Source organism: Hylobates moloch, unplaced genomic scaffold, assembly GCF_009828535.3.
Source record: "Hylobates moloch isolate HMO894 unplaced genomic scaffold, HMol_V3 SCAFFOLD_12, whole genome shotgun sequence".
In the NCBI taxonomy this organism is placed as follows: Eukaryota; Metazoa; Chordata; class Mammalia; order Primates; family Hylobatidae; genus Hylobates; species Hylobates moloch.
Genome location: NW_026652287.1, coordinates 65796039 through 65820488, shown reverse-complemented (window position 1 = coordinate 65820488; position 24450 = coordinate 65796039). Strand labels below are relative to the sequence as shown.

The window sequence follows — 24450 nt, the reverse complement described above, 5'->3', positions numbered from 1 at the left end:
ACCCATTTATTATTTCACACTTTCTTTAGGTCAGAAATCTTGGCATGGCAATCCCAGGTTCTCTGCTCAGGGTCTCACAAGACTGAAATCAAGATGTTAGCCATGCTGTGGCTCTCAGCTGGAGCTCAGGGTCCTCTTCCAAGTTCATTCACAATGTTGGTAGAATTCAGTAACTTGTGGTTGTAGGACTGAGGTCCCAGATTCATGCTAGCTGTTGGCAGTGGTCACTGTCAGCTCCCAGAGATCGCCCTCAGGCCCTAGCCACCTGGTCCTCTCAAGGCAGCTGTTTTCTTCAAAGCCAGCAGGAGAATCTTCCTGAGTTCTGCCAGAATGTAGTGACAGGAGTGGTTATCCCATCATACTCAAAAGTCCCACCCACACTCAAGGGAATTGGATCACACAGGACGAAGACACTGAGGAGTGCGAATCTTGGGATCTGTCTTAGAATTCCACTTCCACAGGGCACAAGCTTCCTGCACACAGAGAATCAACTCTCAACTGGCCATGGATTAGCTTTGTGACTTAAAACTCTCTGTGCCTCATGTTCCTCCAGATTAGGGCAATACTGCTCCCTCAGAGACATTCTGAAAAAAATAAAAGTACTGACATGTGGACAGTATTTGGCACATGAAATTCATTCAATGAATGCTTTCTCTCATTCTTGCCACCGAATGTATGCCTCACAGCATGCAGGTACTCCTGGTCAGTTCAGTGGTTCTTATAGGTTTCAGAGCAGCATGTTACAAACTATGATATTCAACTTCATGCATTAACAATGAAATACAGAAAGTTAAAAAAGATGAACTAATCTTACTTATTCCATCCTGAATGAGGATTTCCTATGTCAGATGCATCTCATGTTATCCCCTTAACCCTAAAAGTCCTGCGTGGAAGATATTATTATCCGCATTTAACAGGTGAGGAAACTGAGACTCACAACGGTTTCCAATGTACCCAAATGCACACAGTGAGTAAGTGGTCGAGCTCATGACTGGGAGTCTCAGCTTGTAACAGAACATCCCACCAAAGAGCCACTGATAAATCAAGGAGTGTGTGTGTGTGTGTGTGTGTGTGTGTGTGTGTGCGCGCGCGCGCGCGCGTGCATGTCTGATTCATCAGGAAGGAATGCAAAGAATTTCCTTTCCCCTCAGGGAGAAGGCTGGGCCCCTTTACCTTCAAGGAGAGTCCACAGATTTTAAAATGTTGCAAAGGACCATCAATTTCCATTGAGAGAGAAAAGAAGCTGAAAGAATATTTTGTGAATAAGGATTCAAGAAAGTGGGAGCTGGAATTAGCAATAATGATCTATTTCTCTCACTATTTGATGCTAATTTTAAGTTCAAAAATAATACTTTGTTGTTGTTGTTGCAATGTCATTATTTCCACATTTTTAAAAAAGCTTGAAGAAGGGAGGAACACACTGTGGGGCCTATCAGAGGGTGGAGTGGGAGAGGAGGGAGAGGATCAGGAAAAATAACTCATGGGTACTAGGCTTGATGCCCGGGTGATGAAATAATCTGCACCAACAAACCCTCATGACACAAGTTTACCTACGTAACAAACCTGCACTTGTACCCCTGAACTTAAAATAAAAGTTAAAAAAAAAAAAAAGCTTGAAATCAGAAACAAGGTCAATGGATGGCACAACGACTCAACTCTCAATTAAAAAAAATCCTGAACAAATCTTCCCACCCAGAGGATTATATGCCCAACTAAAATCTCTAATGGAAAAAAAAAAAGGTATATTTACGTAGAAAGATTACTCCACAGCTCTCAAAAAGGGGAGAGGACTTGAAAATTGACAAGGCAAAGTTGATGCTGCAGAAATAATTCTTCTGTTATTTTTAAAGTTTCTTTTTTTTTGGTTTTATTTGTCTTGTAAGAATCACTCAATTATGTGTAATGAGTCAGAGAGGCAATCAGGCTGATACAAAAGGTTTGGCAAGAAAAAAATGTTAAACCAAGTGGTTTTCTTCTTTTTTTCAAAATTTTGATTAAACATTATTAAAGTATTAGTCAAAGAAAACTGGTCACAATTTTGTATCTTATGCCAATTTTCTGATGTAAAGAATTGGTATTACACTTCTTACATTATGTTTAGAACTTTTTTTGGTCAAAATTCTTTAAAAGTTTTATCTTTTATATACCAATTTAATTTTATTTATGGAGTACGGGGTGATGTTTTGATATAGGTACACATCATGGAATGATTTCTTAATTTAGGTAAAAGATTTTCTAAAAAATGAGAAAAGGAATGTAGGCAACACTTTGATAACATAACTATACTTAATAAAACGAAAGAAAGAGAAGATGAACTGGAAATTTTTTGTTTTGTTTTGTTTTGTTTTTCTTTCTTTTTTTTTTTTTTTGAAATAAAAACTGCATCTCCACTTGAGCCCTGGAGATCTAGGCTGCAGTGAGCTATGATAGCACCACTGCATTCCAGCCTGGGTGACAGAGCCAGACCCCGTCTCTAAAAAAAAAGACGACAATAACAACAACGACAACAAAAACCCCTGCATCTCTCTAGCAATAGATGTCCCTGCAAAAATAAAAAGCAAAAATTGTTCAAACAGATCTCAAAGTTATGAAATAAGAGATGGAAATCTTTGAAGCTGAAGGCATCAGAGGAAAATATTTGGAAATAGGATTATTACCATCTCTTCATCACCTCACCAACTGGTATAAAGTCAGAAACAGCTTTTTAGCAGCTGGCTCACTTAAATCACATGTATACGTGATTTAGCTGCAAAGAATAATGAACGTGTTGGATTTTAAAATATGTTCATAGGCTGCAATGGGAACTCAATAGTAATAAGACAAAACTGAGTTCTTTGCTTGGGTGCAAATATTAATAGCTAACTGTATGAACCAAGAGATAGACACATGAGTTAGCAATACTATGCAGTATACAGAAATTGTGTTGCTTATAGATTTTCATTTTCCCTTCTTCCTTGATGATAAAATCTGGATTTTATTTGGGGCAGCTATGTGCTAGAACTGTATTTTCCAGCATCCCATGAAGAAAGGTTTGGCCATGAGATTTAAATGGAATTTTTTGCACATAAGTTTAAAGATAGCTATTTAAAGGGTATTTACTCATCTGGGAGGTGTGTTTCTTTTGCTCTTGCCCCTCCCATTCTTCCTGCCTGGAACACAGATGTAATGGCTGGAGCTCTAGCAGCCACATTGTGTCATCGATAATGGACATGAATAAGGGTGGCAGAGGAGGAAGGCAAGGGAGCAGTGAGTCCCTGATGACATTCTGAAGCTTCTGTTCCAACTCGGGACTGGACTACCACAGGAATTTCTTTATATGAAAAAATAAGCTCTTAACAGTTATGCCTCTGGTTGAATATCTGTTACTAGCAGACGAGCTCAATTCCTGATACTGGTCAGCAATATAACATGATTATGAAAATGATCCACCTAATTTGAGACTGCATTAATAAATGAATTATACCAGGGTTAGAGTAAACAAAACCAGACACAAACGTGAAACAGCAACCACAAAAACTGATGGATTTCAGAATCTCCTTCTACCACAGTACTCCAAAAAAAGGCAAAATTTATTTTCTTTAAGTCTTCTGAGGGGAAATGATGTTGGGCTGATCCAGAATTGGAGAAATCAAAGAATATGCTTGGAGGGTAAAGACAGAAAAGGCTGGTCCTGGGAAAGGGGAGATTCTGCAAACCTGAGAAGGGAATGGAGGGATCTTTGCTTTATAGCACCCTGGGGAAGTCACAGGATCCTGGAAAGAAATGACTGCACAGTGCACTGAGGAAGGCTGGGCACCCAGCATCAAGGGTTTCATTTGAGCTTTGGCAAAGACCCTGAAGCCCAAGCCTGGAGTGAAAAGAGCAGGGTCTCCTGTCTTCACATGGGCATACAGGATTTGGACAATGAAACTCTCATGGGAGATTATGATGGCCTGAAGACAAAAGCCACATTCCTCAATTTCCAGGACCCAGATAATGCCTTCTCAACCTCAATCCTACTTTCATGTGACCCTAAAGAGGCAATACTGGATAAAGGACATTGAATTTTTCATTAGCATGGTAAGACAAGGCACACGGTTAGATTTAATTTGATTTAGAAAACTACAAGGACTTTCCTACATCTGTACACGATGAAATAAAATTGCTATTTTTGCAGTGTGATATCTTTCATTTAAAAAAAAAAAAAGGCAGTGACATATTGGCCACAGCACTTCATGAGAGACCAAAGAGCACAAGGAGAGAGTGTGGTAAGTAAAGCTGATTGCCTTCAGTATGCATGTCCCTTTCTTCTAAAGCAACAGTACCTCCAAGTTTTAGGAAGGTCTATGGCTCCCTAGAACACATTTCATTTCCCAGTTTCCCTTCCATGTGGGTGCAGGCATGTAGCTAAGATCAATGAAACAGAAGCAGAGTGGCCACTTCTGGACACACATCCTAAGGGACCACGTGCATCCATCCACTGTTTTGCCCTTCTTTTTTCCCCTTCCTCTACCCTGCTGCTTAGAACTTGGGTGCTACCACTTGGCTCCTGAGATGCAAGTCAAGTAGGGGAGAGCAACAAGCTGGCCAGAGCCTGGGTCTGTGGTATTATGGAGCACCACACTGGAGGTAAATCACTTACCTGAAATTTTACACAGAGAAATATACTCCTATATTGTTTAAACCACTTGATGTTAGGTTTTTGGTCATTTGCTGCAAAATCTAGCTACAGAGGTTAGTTATCTAAGTACAGAGGTTTGAGGGAATTCGCAGTTATGTCAGGCCAGGTATGATGGCTCACATCTGTAATCCCAGGGCTTTGGGAGGCCGAGGTGGGAGGATCACTTAAGCCCAGGAGTTCAGATCAGCTTGGGCAACATAGTGAGATACCTTGGTTCTACAAAATACAAAATAAAAAATTTAGCCAGGCATGGTGGCATGTGCCCATGTCCCCGGCTACTCAGGAGGCAGAGGAAGAAAGATCACTCAAGCCTGGGAGATGGAGGCTGCAATGAGCTATATCTCACCACTGCACTCCAGCCTGAGTGACAAAGTGAGAGAGACTCTGTCTCTAAAAAAAAAAATTCAATTATGTCAGAGTGTTGAAGGAGCAGGGTCTACTTGGCCTTAAAGGAGAGATCACTCAGAGGGAGAAGGTGGCTGTTTTTTAAAACCTGAAACATCTTGCAGAGCACAGATAAGCATTATTCCGTGTGGCTCCAAGGGGTAAATCCAGCACTATGGAAAAACATTCTAGGAAGATAAATGTGAGCAAAATATAGGATGAATATCACTTTTGATACATTTTTGATACTCTTATCAGTATTACTTTTAATTGAGGCCAGTTTCTGATCTGGACATTGTAATTGGCTCTATTCCCAGATATGACTGGTTATTTTCATGAAACATCCCTTGGATTGTAAGCTTAATGGGGGGAAGGGACAGCATCCCCCTCACTTACCATAATGCCTAACCCTTAGCCAGTGCTAGATAAAGATTTGTTATGTGGGATAAAGGACAAAGCATAACTGGAAGGTGGAGTGGCAAGAGAAGAGATCTTTGAGGACAGTCCTTCTCAAAGCAGCAAGCAGAATTTCATTGCTATTTAAATTCAGCTCTTTTTCTTGTTTGCTAAAGTCAAAGCAAAATCTACATAAATAAATGGATCCAAGAACGAGTGGCCATTTTCGTATAACAAGTATGGGATGGAAATGATTCTAGGGGAGAAAAAGGGAAGTTCATTTGCTTTCCCCAATATATGTGCACACATGTGGAAATACCTAAAGAGAAACACACAAGGAAATATGGTATAAGAACTTCACCACCATTGCTTTCAGGTGTGTAGACATTTCAACCACATTTCAAACTATGTCATCTTGATCCCATTCAGAAAATTTGAACTTTGCAACTAAAACTATATCAGATGTTTTGCTCACAATCAATTTTCTTTGCCTTCCTTTTATCTCAAAAGCTAATTCAGGTGTGCCCTGCTTTAAGAGAGCCAAATACAGTATACTACAACCCAAACTTGACAACATATAAATTAGGAGAATTTACATTACAAAAAGATTCTGAATGATAACTTCTCAGGAGATAGGCAAACATTGAAACTAAAGTCATTTTATTAGAATAAAATCAAAATATCTCTGAAATTATGATGTAAACCAATGAGAAAACATTATTTATTTATTTGAGACAAGATCTCATTCTGTCACCCAGGCTGGAGTGCGGTGGCACGATCACAGTTCACTGCAGCCTCAATCTCCCTGGGCTCAAGTGATCCTCCCACCTCAGCCTCCCAACCAGCTGAGAGGAAAACACTATTTTAAGGACACCCATTCACTTGAGACATCCGCAATAGACCAATCGGTGCCAATAGAAGTGACTAGATGTCTTTGGAGTCTGGCAAGAAAGAAAAATCTATGACATGCATGGCTGTTGTCTAAAGGGAATCCTCCCTGTGTTATATCGGAGGAAATTATTATTTTACATAAAATTGACTTACAGAAAACAATCATGGTAACAACACTTTTCCATGGTGCTTTTATATAAAGAGTCTTTTGAATCAATTATTTGGCCTTTGGTCATTCATTCATTCATTGGTAAACATTACTTAAAGCCCAGTGTCCCTGCGCCTAGGTTGGGTGCTGGGCATTCAAATAATAAGTTATGGAGATACTTTTGAAAAGTCCATTCACAGACAAGTAATCATACTAGCTTGGGACGAGTGTCATAGAATACGGACAGTCCTATGATGAGTGCTCGAGACTACAGATGGTTGCAGATGGTTTGACATACGATTTTTCTACTTTGTGTTGGTACCCATGCAACCATTCTGTTTTTCACTTTCAGTACAATATTCCATAAATGACATGAGATATTTAACACTTTATCATAAAATAGGCTCTTTGTTAGAGGATTTTTACCAAATTGTAGGCTAATGTAAGTATTCTGAGCATGTTTAAAATAGGCTAGGCTAAGTTATGATGTTCGATGTTCGTTAGGTTAGGTATACGAAATGCCTCTTCACATCAGCGTCAGTAGATGGGTCTTGGAAGAACAATCACTGTCCCTAGGGTTTTCGTTGTATCCTGTAGCAGCCATGTTGACTGTGGACTATGAGAAAGTTTTCGCCTTTGGATCATACTTGGCTTCAGCAGAGAATCTGGAAAGAAATAAGAAATACCTTTTTAAAACTTAGATGTATCATCCTAAGATGGGAGAAGATAGACTAATCCAAAGACTAGGCTGACCTGAAGACTAGAAAATGAGAATATAAAACTCGAGAAGTGAAACTTTTCTACCATTAGGTTGGATATGGGAGATGGAAACCAATATTTCTTGATTATCTCCTGTGTTTTGGGCATTGTCCCAGGAATACTTATAAAAGATGTTCTGCGTGGTAGCCATGATATGAATACACTCCATTCTCAAAGACACCAAATCTTAAGTTAAACCAAGTGTACTAGATGTGAGAGCAAGAAGATGGCAGAACCAGATTGGGAACTAAAGTATGTTTCGTGCCAAAGCCTTTGCCCTTTTCCTGAAGCTGAAAGTAGACTTTCTCTTTCTAACACTATAGAAAAAGACTACTTTCTTCTCCATAATTCTAGAAGTCAGAGCTGAGTGGGGGGACTCTATATGTCTTTTCACATGTTCCCTGTCAAGAGAGTATTTCTCTAGAGTAAGAACTTCAGACTGAGACCCAAGTGATACAAAGGGCATACAGGTAATTGAGACAGATAGAAGAGATTAAACCTTTGTCTGTGGAAGAGTAGAAAGGAGAGTTGGAGCATCTGCCACCCTGCACTGGGGTGGCTTCATGCAGGGAGCCAGTGCTGGCCATGTGGGGGATGTTGTCTGGGGGTGAAGCAAGGGGAAGGCAGGCAAGCTTTGGCCTGGATGGTGTGAGGAAGGCAAGGAGTGAACTAAGCAGGGGCCTCAGCCAGGAAAAAGAGTGACTTAGTCTGACTGATGGGTTTGGAAAGACACTGGGTATGCATTGACCAGCCCTTCCTCTTCATTTTATTTTTGGGAGCTGCTGATTTATGAGAAGACAGCATATTGCCTTACTTTTTCACGTTACAAGTTTTGCAGGGACAGACCTCTTCTCCGGGCAGGATTTATGGTTGCCAAGTGCAGCCTCCGACTGGGTTGGTCAGTCTGTCTCATTCTGCAAGCCAACCTGCTGATAGGGGAAACATTGGCCAACATCAGCATCATCAGTACAAATATATTTTGTATTCCTCTCTGCCTTACTCTTTTGTCTTATTTCTTACTTGGTCCAGAATTTAAGTGGGAGAAAGCAGTGTGTTATTAACTGGGCTCCCTCAAATTTCAATAATGTGAATAGGAGGAAGAAGCACGGTCCGGGAGTTATACTGGATTAGGTGCCACAGGCAGGAAAAATTTGGATTCACTACTGGGCTGTGATGCGGAGAAGAGACATTGCAGTAGGAGGAGCTGAGAGGTATACAAGCTGCATCATCTGCACTCTTCTCTTTTGGAGAGGTTGATTCTGCATGAAGGATCTCTCCTAAGACAGGCAAGCAGAAATTAGGCTCAGTTTAGGCAAAAATGGGAGCAGAGAGTTTCAGATTAACAAGTTTTGCCCCAAGCCTAAGGAGATATGTTCTCTTCTCTTCAAATTCATTTTAATCTGCTATTTGCCATTAGAAGTCCAAGTAGAAGGAGACAATTCAATTCATTTCTATCCTAGGCTATTAGCTACAAAACTCAAATCTGTTTGGCTCACACAGGGGCCAGTTCACCAGGGCAGTTCATTACAAAGGGATTTGAGATCACAAAGGGTCTAGTATTTGGACAAAACAAAGTGTCATAAGAGAGGGTAGTTGGTCCAACAATTCGGGATCTAGTTCTCTCCTCTGGGGTAAGTGGGCAAGGGAAGAAAAAATTCCTGCCTTAGCTTCAGACTAACCAAATGTTTTTTTCACAACCATCCTCAAATATATGTGTACGCGTGCCTACACACACACACACACACACACACACAGATTGTTTTAGCTATATAAATAACATATGCCATTGTCGAAAAATGGTAAGTTGACAGAAGAAGGAGAAAAATCCAAAAGTATCTATTTGGATCATGTTTGGCTGCTATGATAAGTCTACAGGAAATAACATGAAGATGGTGCAGCAGCTCCACGATGGCTTCAGGACCGATCCTTCCTTCCTTCCTTCCTTCCTTCCTTCCTTCCTTCCTTCCTTCCTTCCTTCCTTCCTTCCTTCCTTCCTTCCTTCCTTCCTTCCTTCCTTCATCGTGCTCTGTTGCCCAGGCTGGAGTGCAATGGTGTGATCTCAGCTCACTGCAACCTCCACCTCCTGGGTTCAAGCAATTATTCTGCCTCAGCCTCCCAAGTAGCTGGGATTACAGGCTCCCACCGTAATGCCCAGCTAATTTTTTTTTTTTTTTTTGTATTTTTGAAGAGACGGGGTTTCACCCTGTTGGCCAGGCTAGTCTCAAACTCCTGACCTTAGGTGATCGGCCTGCCTCAGCCTCCCAAAGTACTGGGATTATAGGCATGAGCCACTGTGCCCAGCCATAGGACGCAGGTTCTTTCTTTCTTTCTTTTTTTTTTTTTTCTTTTGAGACAGAGCCTCACTCTATCTCCCGGGGAAGTACAGTGGTGCGATCTCGATTCACTGCAACCTCTGCCTCCCAGGTTCAAACGATTTTCCTGCCTTAGCCTTCCCAGTAGCTGGGAGTACAGGCGCCCACCAAGCCCAGCTAATTTTCTGTATTTTTAGTAAGGACAGGGTTTCACCATGTTGGCCAGGCTGGTCTCGAACTCCTGACCTCATGATTCACCCACCTTGGCCTCCCAAAGTGCTGGGATTACAGGTGTGAGCCACCATGCCTGGCCAGGACCCAGGCTCTTTCTATTGCTCCATTTCACCATTCTTATCGTGAAAGCCTCTGCCTCACAGCTGGTGCCTCTTTGTCACAAGATGGCTGCTGCAGCTCCAGGCCTCATATCCTTCTGTGGCAGGAAGGAGAGAAGCAGTGCCCCCCTCAGTAACTGAGAGAGAAGAACAGGTCACAGAATGGCATGGAGAGTTGATACATATGCTTTGAAAAAAGTGTAATAGTCTCAACTGGGTGCATAACTAGAAAAGAGAAGGTTCTCATTTTGTCAGCCAGGTGTAAAATTGGAGGAAGCCTTGGTGCTTTAACCTGGGCGACAGAACAGCACACGGGTTACTAAAAGAATGGAACAAAAAGTTTCAAAGGAACTTTCTGAGGAAAGGGTAGTGCCTTTATCAGAAAAGTTAAAGCTTTTTTTGAAACTTCTGCTTTAATTCTCATTAGCCAGCACTTTTCGCATGGTCTCCTACCTGCAAGGAGTTCAGGAAATTGAGTATTTTTTGGCTGGGTCCCTCGCTCCTCTCAATGACATCAGAATTTTGTTGGTAAGGGCAAGGAGGAAATGGCCGCTGGGTAGGAAAGTTAGTGCTGCCTCTGCTTCTGGCTCAGCCTGTGTTCTGCCTCCCCTTCCCTTTCCTGCGTCACCCACAACCTGTTCCATTCTCTTGGTAACCCTGTGCTGTTCTGTCACACAGGTGAGAGCACCAACACTTCCTCCACTTTTACACCCAGCTGACAAAATGAGGACCTTTCTCATTTCTAGTTATGCATCCAGTCAAGACTATTATACTTTTTTCAAAGCATATGTATAAACTCTCCATACTATTCTGTAACCTGTTCTTTTCTCTTAATGACGTATTGTTAGTGGCTTTGACAGAAGTTAAAATCCACTGCATCTCAGCTGCACAGCATGCTTCCTTGACTCATATTTACCATATGCCATACAGTACTAGAGATGCCAGGGACAGACCCTGAACAAGACCACACGGTCTCAGCCCTCATGGAGCTGATATTCTAGTGGAAGAAGACAATGAATAAGTAAATAAGTGAATACATGATACAGCAGATGGTGAGAGGCATTAAGGAGAAAAATCAAGCAGGGCAAGGGAGATAGAGCATGTTAGGAAAGGGAGGAGTCTCATGTCATGTGCAATGGTCAAGGAGGGCTACATTGATAAGCAGAGCCCCAAAGAAGAAAGAGGGCACGTTGTGTGCATTTCTTGAAGTTTTCCAGGCAGGGGAAACAGCACAGGCAAAGGGAGCATGCCTGGTACGCTACAGGAACAGCACCAGGGCTTTTGTAACTGGATCAGGGTTAGCAGGTGAGAGTGTTCAGAGGTGAGGCAAAGAGATAGCAATGGCTGCTCCAGATATAGTCAGTGGAGCATTTTTTAATCAGTTGCATTGTATTCGGTTATTTTGTTGGACACTCTGTTTCTTTCTAGTTTTTCATATTTACATACATTTTTAAAGGTTTAGGTCATTGGTGCCTACATGAAAATAAGAATCGATTAATCTAGTTTTCTGAGAGGAAATTTTAAGTACAACTCCCTTCATTTTAAAATAATGAATGATGAGGCTTCAGTGAGCTATGATCACACCACTCACTGTACTCCAGCCCAAGCAACAGAGCGGGAACCTGTCTTTAAATAAATAATAAAATAAGATAATATACAAGTAGTGGGGTGGGCAGGGGAGCATACCAAAACTCATCTCATTTGCAAACAAAACAAATTTTAAAATATGCTTAATTATCTTAGCATGATGAGTAGAGAAAAATAGCAATAAACAGAGGAAGAAAAAGGAAAATAGGAACAACAAAGTAGAGAAACACAAGGAATAAAAGGAATAAAGCTTCCTGAAGTAAAAGAAAAGTTGTTAGTTCTACCTTTTGCTGCATAACCCCTTGCCCCCCTCACTCCCTTAAAACCATTTTGTTAAGCTCATGGTTCTATGAATCAGGAGTTCAAGGAGGGCGTAGTACAGATGGCTGGTTTCTGCTTCACAATACCTGAGGCCTCAGTTGAGGTGATTTGGACGGTTGGAAATAACGGCGCCAGATCAGCTGGGGCCATAAAGCTGGGTCCTCTGTTCTGGATATTGACTGGGTTCTTTTGTTCCCCTTCATGTGGCATCTTCTGGGGCTGAAATGTCCAAGATGGCTTCTTTATTTACTTGTCTGGAATCCATACTAGGATGCCAGGGTGGCTAGAAGAGCTTTCTCCCTACTCTCCCCCTAGCTCTCCTCCCCACCCCCACCACTGCCCACTTCAGTCTCTCCAGATGACTAGCTTGGGCTTCCACACAACGTGGGAGTCTTAGGGTAGTTCAACTGGTTACATGGTGGATAGCTTTCAAGTGGCCAGGGTGGAAGTTACTGGTCCTCTGAAGAATAGGCCTGGAGCTGGTATAACATTACTTCTGTCATACTCTCTTGCTTAGCCCAGCTTTTGCCCATGCAAGGTCCATGGCTGTGGCTGCACAGGCAGATGACAAACAAGACCAGACTCAGGGTCATTCTGGCTCACAGTCCTGAATTGTCCCCCTTGAACCTCTCAGCCACATCTCGTATGTGGTTATCCATTTATTTATCTATTTTTAGACAAAGTCTCGCTCTGTCACCCGGGCTTGAGTGCAGTGGTGCGATCTCAGTTCACTGAAACCTCTGCCTCCAAGGTTCAACGATTCTCCTGCCTCAGCCTCCCAGGTAGCTGGTATTACAGGTGTCCACCAACACAGCCGGCTAATTTTTGTATTTTTGGTAGAGACAGAGTTTCACCCTGTTGGCCAGGCTGGTCTCAAACTTCTGACCTCAAGTTGTCCGCCCACCATGGCCTCCCAAAGTGCTGGGAGTACAGGTGTGAGCCACTGCACCTGGCCTCGTTACCCTTTTTTAGATCTCAAAGGAACTCTTAGTCAATAACAAATTACAGACTATCTCTATAATCTTTAGAAAATACTAATTGTTTGTTTGCTCTTTCTTTGTGATATGCTACTTTTTTTTGCTTTGCTTTTAGAGTAAGTTCATACATGCAGCCTTGTAAATGGTAACTTGTCCAAGGTAACAGTTGCTGCCAGGAGAGTCAAAGGGAATGTTGATTGTATTTGTTTTACTATCTGTGTACTTCCTGAAAGAAGGGCAGTTTGATAAAATATTGTGAAGCTGCTCTGTTTGGGGCACTTATTTGCAAGTCTGCATTAGCTAATTCCCTCCAGACTTTTGGATTCATGTCATCTGGACCCACTGATTTGTGTATGTTCAGATTTTTCAAGTATTCCTTTACCTGCATTGACAGAGCATGTATTTGACAGAATAATATTAAAAAATATAAGATGGCAAGCAGATGGTCAGAGCCTTGACTGGAAGGAGATCTTGTTGAAAATGCTTTGTGAATGCAGACCATGCTTTTGTTTACAGGAATGTCCTTTTAAATATTTAGTTTGATCACCAGTGGAGGTCTTGAAAGAAAGAGCTCAATGCCTGCAAGAATATGTTAGTTGATATCCTCTACCTGAAATAATGGCTTCCTTAAAAAAAGTAAAAAAGGTAAAGAAGTTTTTTATACTCCTTGTTGCCAGATGTCTGTATTGCTACCAAAATCATGGAGGTGAAAAAACCTTTTCCTGATCCCCATTCCTGATGCAGCTCTTTTTTTTCAAAGAAGAAAGGCATGGAGTTCAATCTAGTGAAGAGGAGGAAAAAGAAAAATCAAATGGAAAGACAAAGACTCATACCAAGTAGAATTTCCAAGGACCTCAAGTTTAGTTTCTTTGTGTTGGGAAAACAGGTTGGAGAGAAATCTGGGCTCTGCAGTGATACTTGAAATAAGAACACTAAGAACTGTTCTTTAAATAAGAACAGTTTCTTATTTGAAGAATAGAAAGACCGATTTAAAACTCTGGGCACATTGCGCAAGTTGCAAAGAGAAACTTGGTAGAATAATACTAGAGTTTTTTTCTATAAAGATTTTTTTTTTTCTGTGGATGACAGTGTCCTGATAACAGAAAAGAATGTAGATCATTATTTTGGCAGTGACCCCTAGTACCTTTCATTATTCACACAGTCAATTCTAGTACCCTCTTGCCATTAATCTCTGGCTGTCACCACTGAAAACACAAGTGGAGAGGGGTTTGTCCAATGCCATTAGAGTGTCAGACCCAATACCCTGCTTTCCAGTCCTTGAATCCCCATTCCAATTGCTAAGACATAGGGACAGGGTGACATCAACAGAGCAAGCCTGGAAATTACTTATATCTATTAGCCACTATATGATGCTGAATATTTTGAAAAGGTTGAATATTTTGGGAGAGTGGACCTTCTATCTTTAAGACACACATACACTTAACCTTCTTTGTCTCATACCAGGATACACACCCATGTACATCAGCACCTACCAGACTCTAATAGTCCTATGCCATTTTATGTCTTCAGGCATCTTTCTTCTATTTCTTATAGCCTGCAGTATTTTCACTCATTTTTCTACATTTACTCTTCTTCTCTCTCCCTTTCTTTTATACACAGCCAAGTTCTTTCTTTTACATTCTAGGCCATACCTCTATTAAGAGTTATGGCTAAGCCATTTTAGTGGTTAAAATGAAATCTTGTTTATAATGTTATCACATTGAAATGTTCAATAACTAATTCTCCAAAAAGACACCTTAAAAGAATGTTTTTCTTTACATGGAATAAAACAATTTATCATTATAAAGCTATGGGGGCTGGGAAATATGGCAGCAGCTTCATTTACCTGCTTCCAGATAAGGCTGGTTTTGGCATCCGGATAAGTGGGTCTCTAATGGAGAGGGAAGATTATTTCATAAGAGATAGACCAGTGTGAAGAAAATTAGTCAAGTAGTAAGTGATTGACTACCAATTCATTAAAAAACCAATTTGCCAACAAAACAATTTTCAACATTATTGATTCACTAAGAACTTGTTGCTTTGTAGTTCTTGGCACAACCACTTGAAAAATTCCAAGCTTAAAACCATTGAGTATCTTCACACTCCCATTTATATCAGTTCATGACTCACAGTCACAGGCATACAAGCCTCTCCTTATCCATGTATAAAAATATTCCTAGTCCAAACTTGTAATGCAACTCCTTTCTCTCCCTGTCAAGAAAGAAAATCTGTAAATTATAGGAGGCAGGAAAAGCAAGAGATTGGTTTCACTTCACTAAACTATTTAAAATTCACTATACTATTTAAAAAATTCATTGAGATGGATGATATGCCTGATATCTGAATTTTTTTACACCCAAGAAATTGTCTTCCTCCAAAGTAAGCTGTACATTGAGCAGCCTCACTGAAACAGACATTCCTGTTACTTTATTACTTGTCAGAACAAAATTATGAATCATTAAATGGGCAAATAAGTCATAGGGCCAATTCATCTATTGACAAATTGCTATCATCTGAAATCAACTTTGATGAATTCATCTAGAACCATTGTAAAGGTTGTCTTTTAAACAATTCTGGAATGTATGCATTTTCTCTCCAGAATTTTTAAGTTCATTCTTTTTTTTTTTTTTTTTTTGAGACAGCGTCTTGCTGTGTCCCCAGGCTGGAGTGCAGTGGCCAATCTCTGCTCACTGCAAGCTCCGCCTCCCGGGTTCACGCCATTCTCCTGCTCAGCCTCCCGAGTAGCTGGCACTACAGGCACCCGCCACTGTGCTCGGCTAATTTTTTTGTATTTTTAGTAGAGACGAGGTTTCACCGTGTTAGCCAGGATGGTCTCGATCTCCTGACCTCGTGATCCGCCCGCCTCGGCCTCCCAAAGTACTGGGATTACAGGCGTGAGCCACCACACCCGGGCCCCCCTTTTTTTTTTATCAGTAAACATGCCAATGAGCTGATTTAAACAGTGAAGTTATTCATCAATAAATACTTATTAGGTACCTAAGATAAAATATTTTGTTAGACACTTACAGGTGAAGAAAAGAAAGGAAATACTAATGAAATAGGTGATGAAAATTCTTCTCTTTGCTGACTCAGAAGACAAAATATTCATATACTGGCTGACTTGAGAACAATTACAAAACATTCTATCAACAAGTTCACAATGGTGCCACACGGTGTGATGTGCTGACAGCTCCGACCTCTTGCTGGGTCATGCCCATAATCCATTCCCAATGTCTACGCATGAAACTCATCCTTTTTACTAGAGCATGATGTCTTTTTTTCCTTCCAAAATAAAACTTCTTTCCCATTTTCAAATCATAAGATATCCTTCTCCCCAGGCAAATCATTTTAAACCATACAGGTATTTTTACAGTTTTTGTTGTTTGACTCACATATGTCTGTTTTGATTTTAAATTCAATAGGAAAAAAATCTGAATGTAGTATATTTCGTAACATAGGAAATACTTAAAAAATACCAAATTAATATTTTTAAAAATGTATTTATGTATATACATGTGTAGATGATGATTTTAAGCAATACATCATGGATCAGATGTCTTTAAACATCTACTTTTGAAATCCTTCTGGTATTCAGAGAAAGCTTGGCCCAAGTTAAAAGACCAGGTGACTAACCAGTGAGCCAAATAAGATCTACAGAGAATACAGGAGGCTTAAAAAAAAAAAAAAAAAAAAAAAGCCTGTAGTTTCAAAAGATGTGTTTTCTAATTTAAATGCAGCCAAAGTTCCCAAGCATGCAAAAAGAAATCCAGCCAGTGTCAGATCTCAAGGTTTTGGGCCTCTGACATTACACATAATTTTTCAGACATGCATCTTAATTACTAGGAAATACTTTTAAAAATAACCAAAACATTACAACAGGTCCTGAGACATGGGAAGAGAGTCCAAGAACTGAGCAGCACAGTTCTCCAGGGTAGTGACCACATTTCCTCTATTGTTTCATATAGCAGTGTGCATAAGGTTGATGGGCAACAAATAAATTAATAAAACATTCATGACTGGAGGGAGTTTTCACAGAAGACACAAAAAATATTTTACAAATACCGACAAGCAAAATAGTACAATTATGTAGTTCGATTCCTTTCAAATACTCGTTGATGTCAGTATAACCAGACATGACCCACTTCCACATATTCAGCCTTAGCTGCCTTTAGAGATTATTCAAAATTTAACTAATGCACTGGATTCATAGTTTGCTATATTTGAGCGTCAGCATAGTAAGAATTACCAAAACAGAAATGTCTGTTTTTAACATACCCATTGCACTCCAAGATTTGTTACAAGTCCACATCTGCTATCCGAGTCCTACCTCATATACTTTATTTATGAGAAAAAACCATATATAATGCTGAATTTTTAAATCCTTGAAATGCAGAGTTGGAAGAGCCTTTAAAGATGTTCTAGTCCTGCCATCCAAGTCCAAATTCCTCCTCATTCAAGTCTAGACACAGAGATTCATAGCTGGACTGCAGCATCCATACATCTTTGGTCTGCTTAAAGCAAGGGTTGGCAAGCTGTTTCTGTAAAGGGTCAGAAAGTAAATATTTTAGACTGTGTGGACCATACAGTCTTAGTTGCAACTACTTCTCTCTGCCTTTGTAGTATAAAAGCAACCACAAGGGCGCGGTGGCTCACGCCTGTAATCCCAGCACTTTGGGAGGCTGAGGCGGGCGGATCACGAGGTCAGGAGATCGAGACCACGGTGAAACCCCATCTCTACTAAAAATACAAAAAATTAGCCGGGCGTGGTGGCGGGCGCCTGTAGTCCCAGCTACTCGGAGAGGCTGAGGCAGGAGAATGGCGTGAACCCAGGAGGCGGAGCTTGCAGTGAGCTGAGATCGTGCCACTGCACTCCAGCCTGGGCGACAGAGCAAGACTCCGTCTCAAAAAAAAAAACAAAAACAAAAAACAAAAAACAAAAAAACCATGTAAACAAGTGAGCGTGCCTGTGTTCCATTAAAACTCTATTTACAAAGACAGTGGGCAAAATTCAGCCAACCTCTGGTCTAAAGAATTTGCTGTCAAGCATGGAGCATCAAGATGGGTGGAAAAAATAGCCTAAATAATGCAAATAAAATACTGATGATGAATATCAGCAAAAGCTGTCCCTGGCTTTTCAGTCCAAACGACTCAGATTTTTTAAATAAATTGAGCTTCTTACTAAATACTTTTGTTGGGCCTTATTAAGTAAAGTTCACCTTCCTCTACTCCACCCCTCCAACTAACCCAAAGATAAAAGAGAGAAGCTGCCAGGCATGTTGGCTCATGCCTGTCATTCCCGCATTTTGGGAGGCCAAGGCGGGCAGATCACTTGAGGTCAGGAGCTCGAGACCAGCCTGGCCAACATGGTGAAACCCCATATCTACTAAAAATACAAAAATTAGCTGAGCATGGTGGTGCATGCTACTCAGGAGGCAAAGGCATGAGAATCATCGAAACCGGGAGGCACAGGTTTCAGTGAGCCGAGATCGCGCCACTGCACTCCAGCCTGGGTGACAGTGCGACTCTGTCTCAAAACAAAAAACAAACGAGAAAAAAAAAAAAGAGAGAGCGAGAGAGAGAAGCTAACACATCCAAGCAATCATTTACATGCATTCTGGATATTCTTAAGCGTGATGTTATTTTAAAACAAAATTAAATACACTCTGGTTGATAAGAAAAGAATGTTATAACTTTGTCCTAAGTGGATGGCACCCAATCATATGCAGATAATAGAGTTGGTCTGTGAACACTGGATCTGGAAGTAAAGGCAGTGCTCAGCTCCACATGGAAGATCACATAGGGAAGCTGATGTTGAAAGGAGGGACAGCACGGCCTATTACAAAGCCCATGAGCTGTGGCATCAGAACCATCTGGATTTGGATTGTTTCTGCAATTTAGTAATTCTGAAACACTGGATATGTTTCTTAATTTTCTTGTGCCTACAGTACCTCATATATAAAATGGAGATAATAATATTTATTTCTCAGGATTGTTAGGAGGGCCACATTAGGTAAGTCTGCAAAGTACCTAGCACGGTGCCTGGCACACAAGAAACACTGACATTCTATACAGAAAGAATAATGACTGCTCTGTTATAAAACTTAGCCAACTCATCACCATGTGGAAGAATCTGCAACCTGGGACAAAAAAAAAAAACCTAACTTTTAAGGAAATGACTTGCTTCTATATTTCCTGAGGAAGATGTCAATTGCTTTCACTTTGTTAAGTAATAGTTACGATCAAGAGCTTAGAGAAAGGCATTGAACTTGGCACAGAAGTTACCTGTTTCTCTCACTTTTACCTTTCCCACAATTCTTTGGCTATACAATGAGGTTTGGAATTAGCCAGAGTTAGCCATTTAAGTTTCCTTTCAGGTGAGAACTCATGACTCAGTAAATAGAGATTCCAGAATGTTGTGTGCTAACCAGGTCTTCAAGTGATCAGCAATGAGAGGAAAGTCTTACTTGTTTTCCTTTGAAGGCAGCCCTAAGACCACCCAGGAGCTTGTGACACTCAAGAAAGTAACAGCATGTTTATGTAGGAATGTGAGCTGCATAGAACATGGAACACCTGTACTCTGTGGTCTTCACAGACCCAATTAGCTTCTGGAAAGAATTCAGGGTAGAAATCCTTAATGGGATGCCCCAGAAAGTGCCTCAATTCTGAACACCGAAATAATTTCTCCAGCTCTGCCTGCTGTGTGTAAAACATATTCAATAAAAACTACTTAGTTACCCAAGGAATACCACATAAGAATCTTTGACATTCAGAAAAGAGACTTGACTTATTTATAATGAGAACTTACAGTGTTGTTACAGGAAACCGATTCGGGGCTTAATTGGAGACTTTCAAAATCCAGAGCCATTCAAATAGAGAATCGGCTGTCCTGTTAGGTAGCAAATTCTCCGTGATGGAAGTGACGATCTATCAGAGGTATTGTGGAAAGTATCCCAGTAATGGAAGGAAGGAAGATTTGGCTAAATTGTTTTATTCTTATATATTTACTTAACAAGCATTTTTGAGCATCTAATATGATCTGGTACTTTTGAAGTTCTGGCACATTGATAAGGGTTAAGAATATAAAGGAAAACATAATGACATTTTTTTCCCTTAAAGGACTTAAATATGAGATGGGAAGATAGACAGGATAGCCAATGAAGACTGTAGAGCAGAGGTGCTACCCTAAAGAAATGCACAAAGGTAGAGCACCTCACCTAGCAGGTAATGATCAGGGAAGGGTTCCTGGAACAGCAGACACTGAACCTCAAGGGGTTAAGTAACATAAGTTGGTCAGATAGAAGAAGGAAGCAAGAAGCCATTCCAGGAGAAAGAAACGACACAAAGGCACAAGAAGGTCACAGAGATGAAATAATGCTTCAGCCAGTTTAGAGGATGTCATTAGTGGTGGATCCCAGAGCTCTGTCATCAACCTGTCCAATTCATTTTTGTAAAAAAAACTTGTGTGTACAGGGTCCCTAATGAAAACTGTGAATATGAGTCTGAGATAATACATAACGCATTTAAATAGCAAAATCAAGACCCCAAAGAGGACACAGTAGGAATTTAAGAAATAATTGCTGAATCCATAACTCTTGGCAGGGTGATTAGATGGGTGCAGAAATACAGTGTACAGGAGAACCGGGCAAATAAAAGCACATGTAAAGAAAGATTTAGTAATCCGAGGTAAATAAGGCAAAGCTGTTAACATGTTAATCTTGGTGATGAGTTCATGGATGTCTGCTATATCATTTTCTGCACGTTTAAATAGTTTATAACTTTAAAAAGCACTTGGGATTTTGGTAACTATAATACAACAATAGGATTTAGTTGCTAAAATTCATATGCAATTTTTGGCTGGCATAAGGGAAGTCAGAATTCAGAAGGAAAGACATGTCCATCTCCTCTATTCCATGCTGACCTGATCCCATGTGCACAGTCTGAACAGTCCAGGAATTTATACTTAGGGGCACATGTTCAGCTCTGTTCTGAGGAGAAATACAAGTGAGTAGGGGCTCAAAACTATGTTCTATGAGAAACATTTGAAGGAATGATGGTGCTTCGTGTGGAGCTGTCTCAAGAATTCTAACCACTGTCTTCAAAACACTTTCCTGGAGACGACATGAGACTTGCTGTATGTAGCTTTAGAGGACAGGCCTACAGTGGTATATGTCATAAGTGTGTTTAATGGACACGCATTCAATTAGATGAGCTCTGCAAATATAATCTTATTTTTAGAGAAAAATACAAGTAAGTAGTGTGGGTGGCTCCTTCAGCCATTCTGCTTAATGAGTGTATATGTGCCCCAGAATGAGCAGGAAACAGGAAGCATGAACTCTCCCATCTCAGGTCCATTTTGCCTCTCTTAACATAAGTATCGCCCCAGTCTGAGTGTAATTCTAGCTTTGTAAAATTCATATTTTTTTAAATGCCTCCATCACTATTATGCAAACCAACTACATTTTCTGCTTTTCAACCAAAGAAACAGTAATCAGTTCCGACATGGGCAGGAATGCTGGCTAACAACTCACAGGCTAATAATGGTTGGGTTGCTTTCCTGAGGAACTTTCGAGACCATGTTTGGCCATATTCAATTGCTGCCTCATGTGGCTTTAGAACCAAACCTCTTGCAAAAGATACAACTTCACAATAAAACCAAATGTTAAAATTGCAGGGAGAATGGTTTTAGCTTAACCCAAGGAAGAATCCTTTAACACCTAACTTCTTTGAGAAATTAAGAGGATTCTCTCTGACATCAAAGATATTTAAACACAAACTAGATGATAGCTTTTCTTTGCAGATGGGACTCAGGGATTTGACAAGAGAGGTTAATCAGACCCAAACTAGCTGATCTCTTATAATCTTGAGGTTCTAAAATTCTGTGAGGCGGCGTTTCTGTGCTACCTACAGTGGGGTCCATACGGTGTTGTTCTTAATTTCAGATTCCTGTCATGACTTAAAGAGAAACTTTCACAATGTCTGGAGCCCTTGATGTCCTGCAAATGAAGGAGGAGGATGTCCTTAAGTTCCTTGCAGTAGGAACCCAATTAGGTGGCACCAAATTGACTTCCAAATGGAACAGTACATCTATAAAAGGAAAGTGATGGCATCTACGGCATAAATCTGAAGAGGACCTGGGAGAAGCTTCTGCTGGCAGGTCATGCCATTGTTGTCATTGAAAACTCTGCTGTTGGCCGGGCGCGGTGGCTCATGCTTGTAATCCCAGCACTTTGGGAGGCCAAGGCGGGCGGATCACAAGGTCAGGAGATCAAGACCACGGTGAAACCCCGTCTCTACTAAAAATACAAAAAATTAGCCGGGCGTGGTGGCGGGCGCCTGTAGTCCCAGCTACTCGGAGAGGCTGAGGCAGGAGAATGGCGTGAACCCGGGAGGCGGAGCTTGCAGTGAGCCGAGATTGAGTCACTGCACTCCAGCCTGGGTGGAAAAGTGAGACTCCGTCTCAAAAAAAAAAAAAAAAAAAAGAAAACTCTGCTGATGTCAGTGTCATATCCTCCAGGAATACTGGCCAGAAGCCTATGCTGAAGTTTGCTGCTGCCACTGGAGCCACTCCAATTGCTGGCCACTTCACTCCTGGAACCTTCCTAACCAGATCCAGGCAGCCTACTGGGAGCCACGGCTTCTTGTGGTTTCTGACACCAGGGCTGACCACCAGTCTCTCACAGAGGCATCTCGTGTTAACCCACCTGCCATTGCTTTGTGCAACACAGATTCTCCTCTGTGCCATGTGGACATTGCTATCACATGCAACAACAAGGGACCTCCCTCAGTGGGTCAGATGTGGTAGATGCTGGCCTGGGAAGTTCTGCACATGCGTGGCACCATTTCTTGCAACACCCATGGGAGGTAATGTCTAATCTCTGCTTCTATAGAGATCCTGAAGAGATTGAAAAAGAAGAGCAGGCTGCTGCTGAAAAGGCTGTGACCAAGAAGGAATTTCAGGGTAAATGGACTGTTCCAGCTCCTGAGTTCACTGTTACTCAGCCTGAAGTTGCAGACTGGTCTGAAGGCATGCAGGTGCCCTCTGTGCCTATTCAGCAGTTTCTACTGAAGACTGGAGTGCTCAGCCTGTCATGGAAGACTGGTCCACAGCTCCCACTGCTCAGGCCACTGAATGGGTAGGAGCAACCACTGAATGGTCTTAAGCTGTTCTTGCACGGACTCTTAAGCAACATGAAAATAAGGTTGACAGAAAATAAACATCAGTTTATAAAAAATAAAAAATAAAATTCTGTGATGCAAAGACCGGAGTCATCCTAAGTCCATGGCATAGCTCAGATCACATTGTCACTCTTTCCATCCTTGTTTCTTTAGATTTCTCATTTTCTGATCTTTTGAAAACAACTTGCTCTGTCAAGAAGCATTTTCCAATTTATCTCAGTTCTAATGTAATAGATGGTAGAGTACTGTAGGTACCGAGGAATGGTAACTGTTGCTGCATTATTAATGATAGCTCCATTAGATCTTAACTTCTTTTTTCTTAGTTCACAGCACTCATTTTGCAGGGAATTTTTACTTTTTCCTGCTGCTAAATCTTAGGAACTCGAGATCCCAGTTTAGATGGTTTCCTTAAAGTGGATGTTTAAACGTATGAAATTATTAGGACCAACAGCAAACTCCCAGTAGAAGGGGAGAACTCAGGGTTGGAATTACCTATTGGTGAATAAGAAAAATCTAAAACTTAGTGGCTTATAAAAAGTCTTTTTCCCTATCTCACAGATCTGCAATTTGGGCAAGGCTCAGCAGGAACAGCTCAGCTCAGATGCTGAGGATGACTTATGGAGCCCAGAGTCATCGGATGGTTACTCACACACAGTAACTTTCAGATGACTCCAGGCTCCAGGAGTGGTAAGTGATATCGGCTGACTGGAGGGACCACAGCTGGGGTGGTCAGCTGGAACACCTACATGTGGTCTCTCTCTGTGGCTGCTTGGCTTCCTCACAGCATGGTGACAGGGTCCTTAGAGCAACTGTCTTAAGAGAGCCAGGTAGAAACTAGATCTTTCTTTATGGCCTAGCCTTAGAAGTCACATAGTGTCACTTCCACCATAGTCAAAGGCCCTCTCAGGTTTATGAGAAGAGTGTCAACATCAAGTTGTAAGAAGAGTGTGTATGATAGGAGATCTACTGCAGCCACCTTGGGAAGTACAATCAACCATGAAATGGACGGTTTATTTGGAAACAAGAAGACTGGGAACCTTCTCAGTTTGATTGTTTGCATTCTGTGTTTAGAAAAAAATTGCATGTGTTTCATCTCCATTGTTCTGACATTAATCTTGAATGTATGGTTTCAAAAGTCTATGGATTTTTTCAGGTGACTTGGCCACTTGATTAAAATAGATGTAGGGAAGGTAAAACAAGTGCCTGAATTTAAGGTAAAGAAAGCCATGTGCAGACATAAATTTGATGAATAGTTTGCTATGGCTACATTAATTGACAGCATTTCTGTCAACACTAGTCTTTTAGAAGACCTCCTTTCTCCCACTTGTGCAGACAGTTGGACATATGCTGGGGTTCTGTACTCAGAGCAGAGCAAACATGCCACAATCACAAAATGTAAGAATTAGCATAAGGAACTAGAGAAAGGAAGATTCTGGCTAGTCTGCCCTCACCTCTCTGCTCCATTTCTTAAGCTTCTGTCACCACCGCACCCCGAACTACTTAGCCA

General features: G+C 41.1%; 1 pseudogene; it reads left to right on the top strand.

The window, feature by feature from the left end:
* Window positions 1–21739: 21739 nt before the first annotated feature.
* On the top strand, window positions 21740–22927 carry LOC116479640 (small ribosomal subunit protein uS2-like; annotated as a pseudogene).
* Window positions 22928–24450: the final 1523 nt, after the last annotated feature.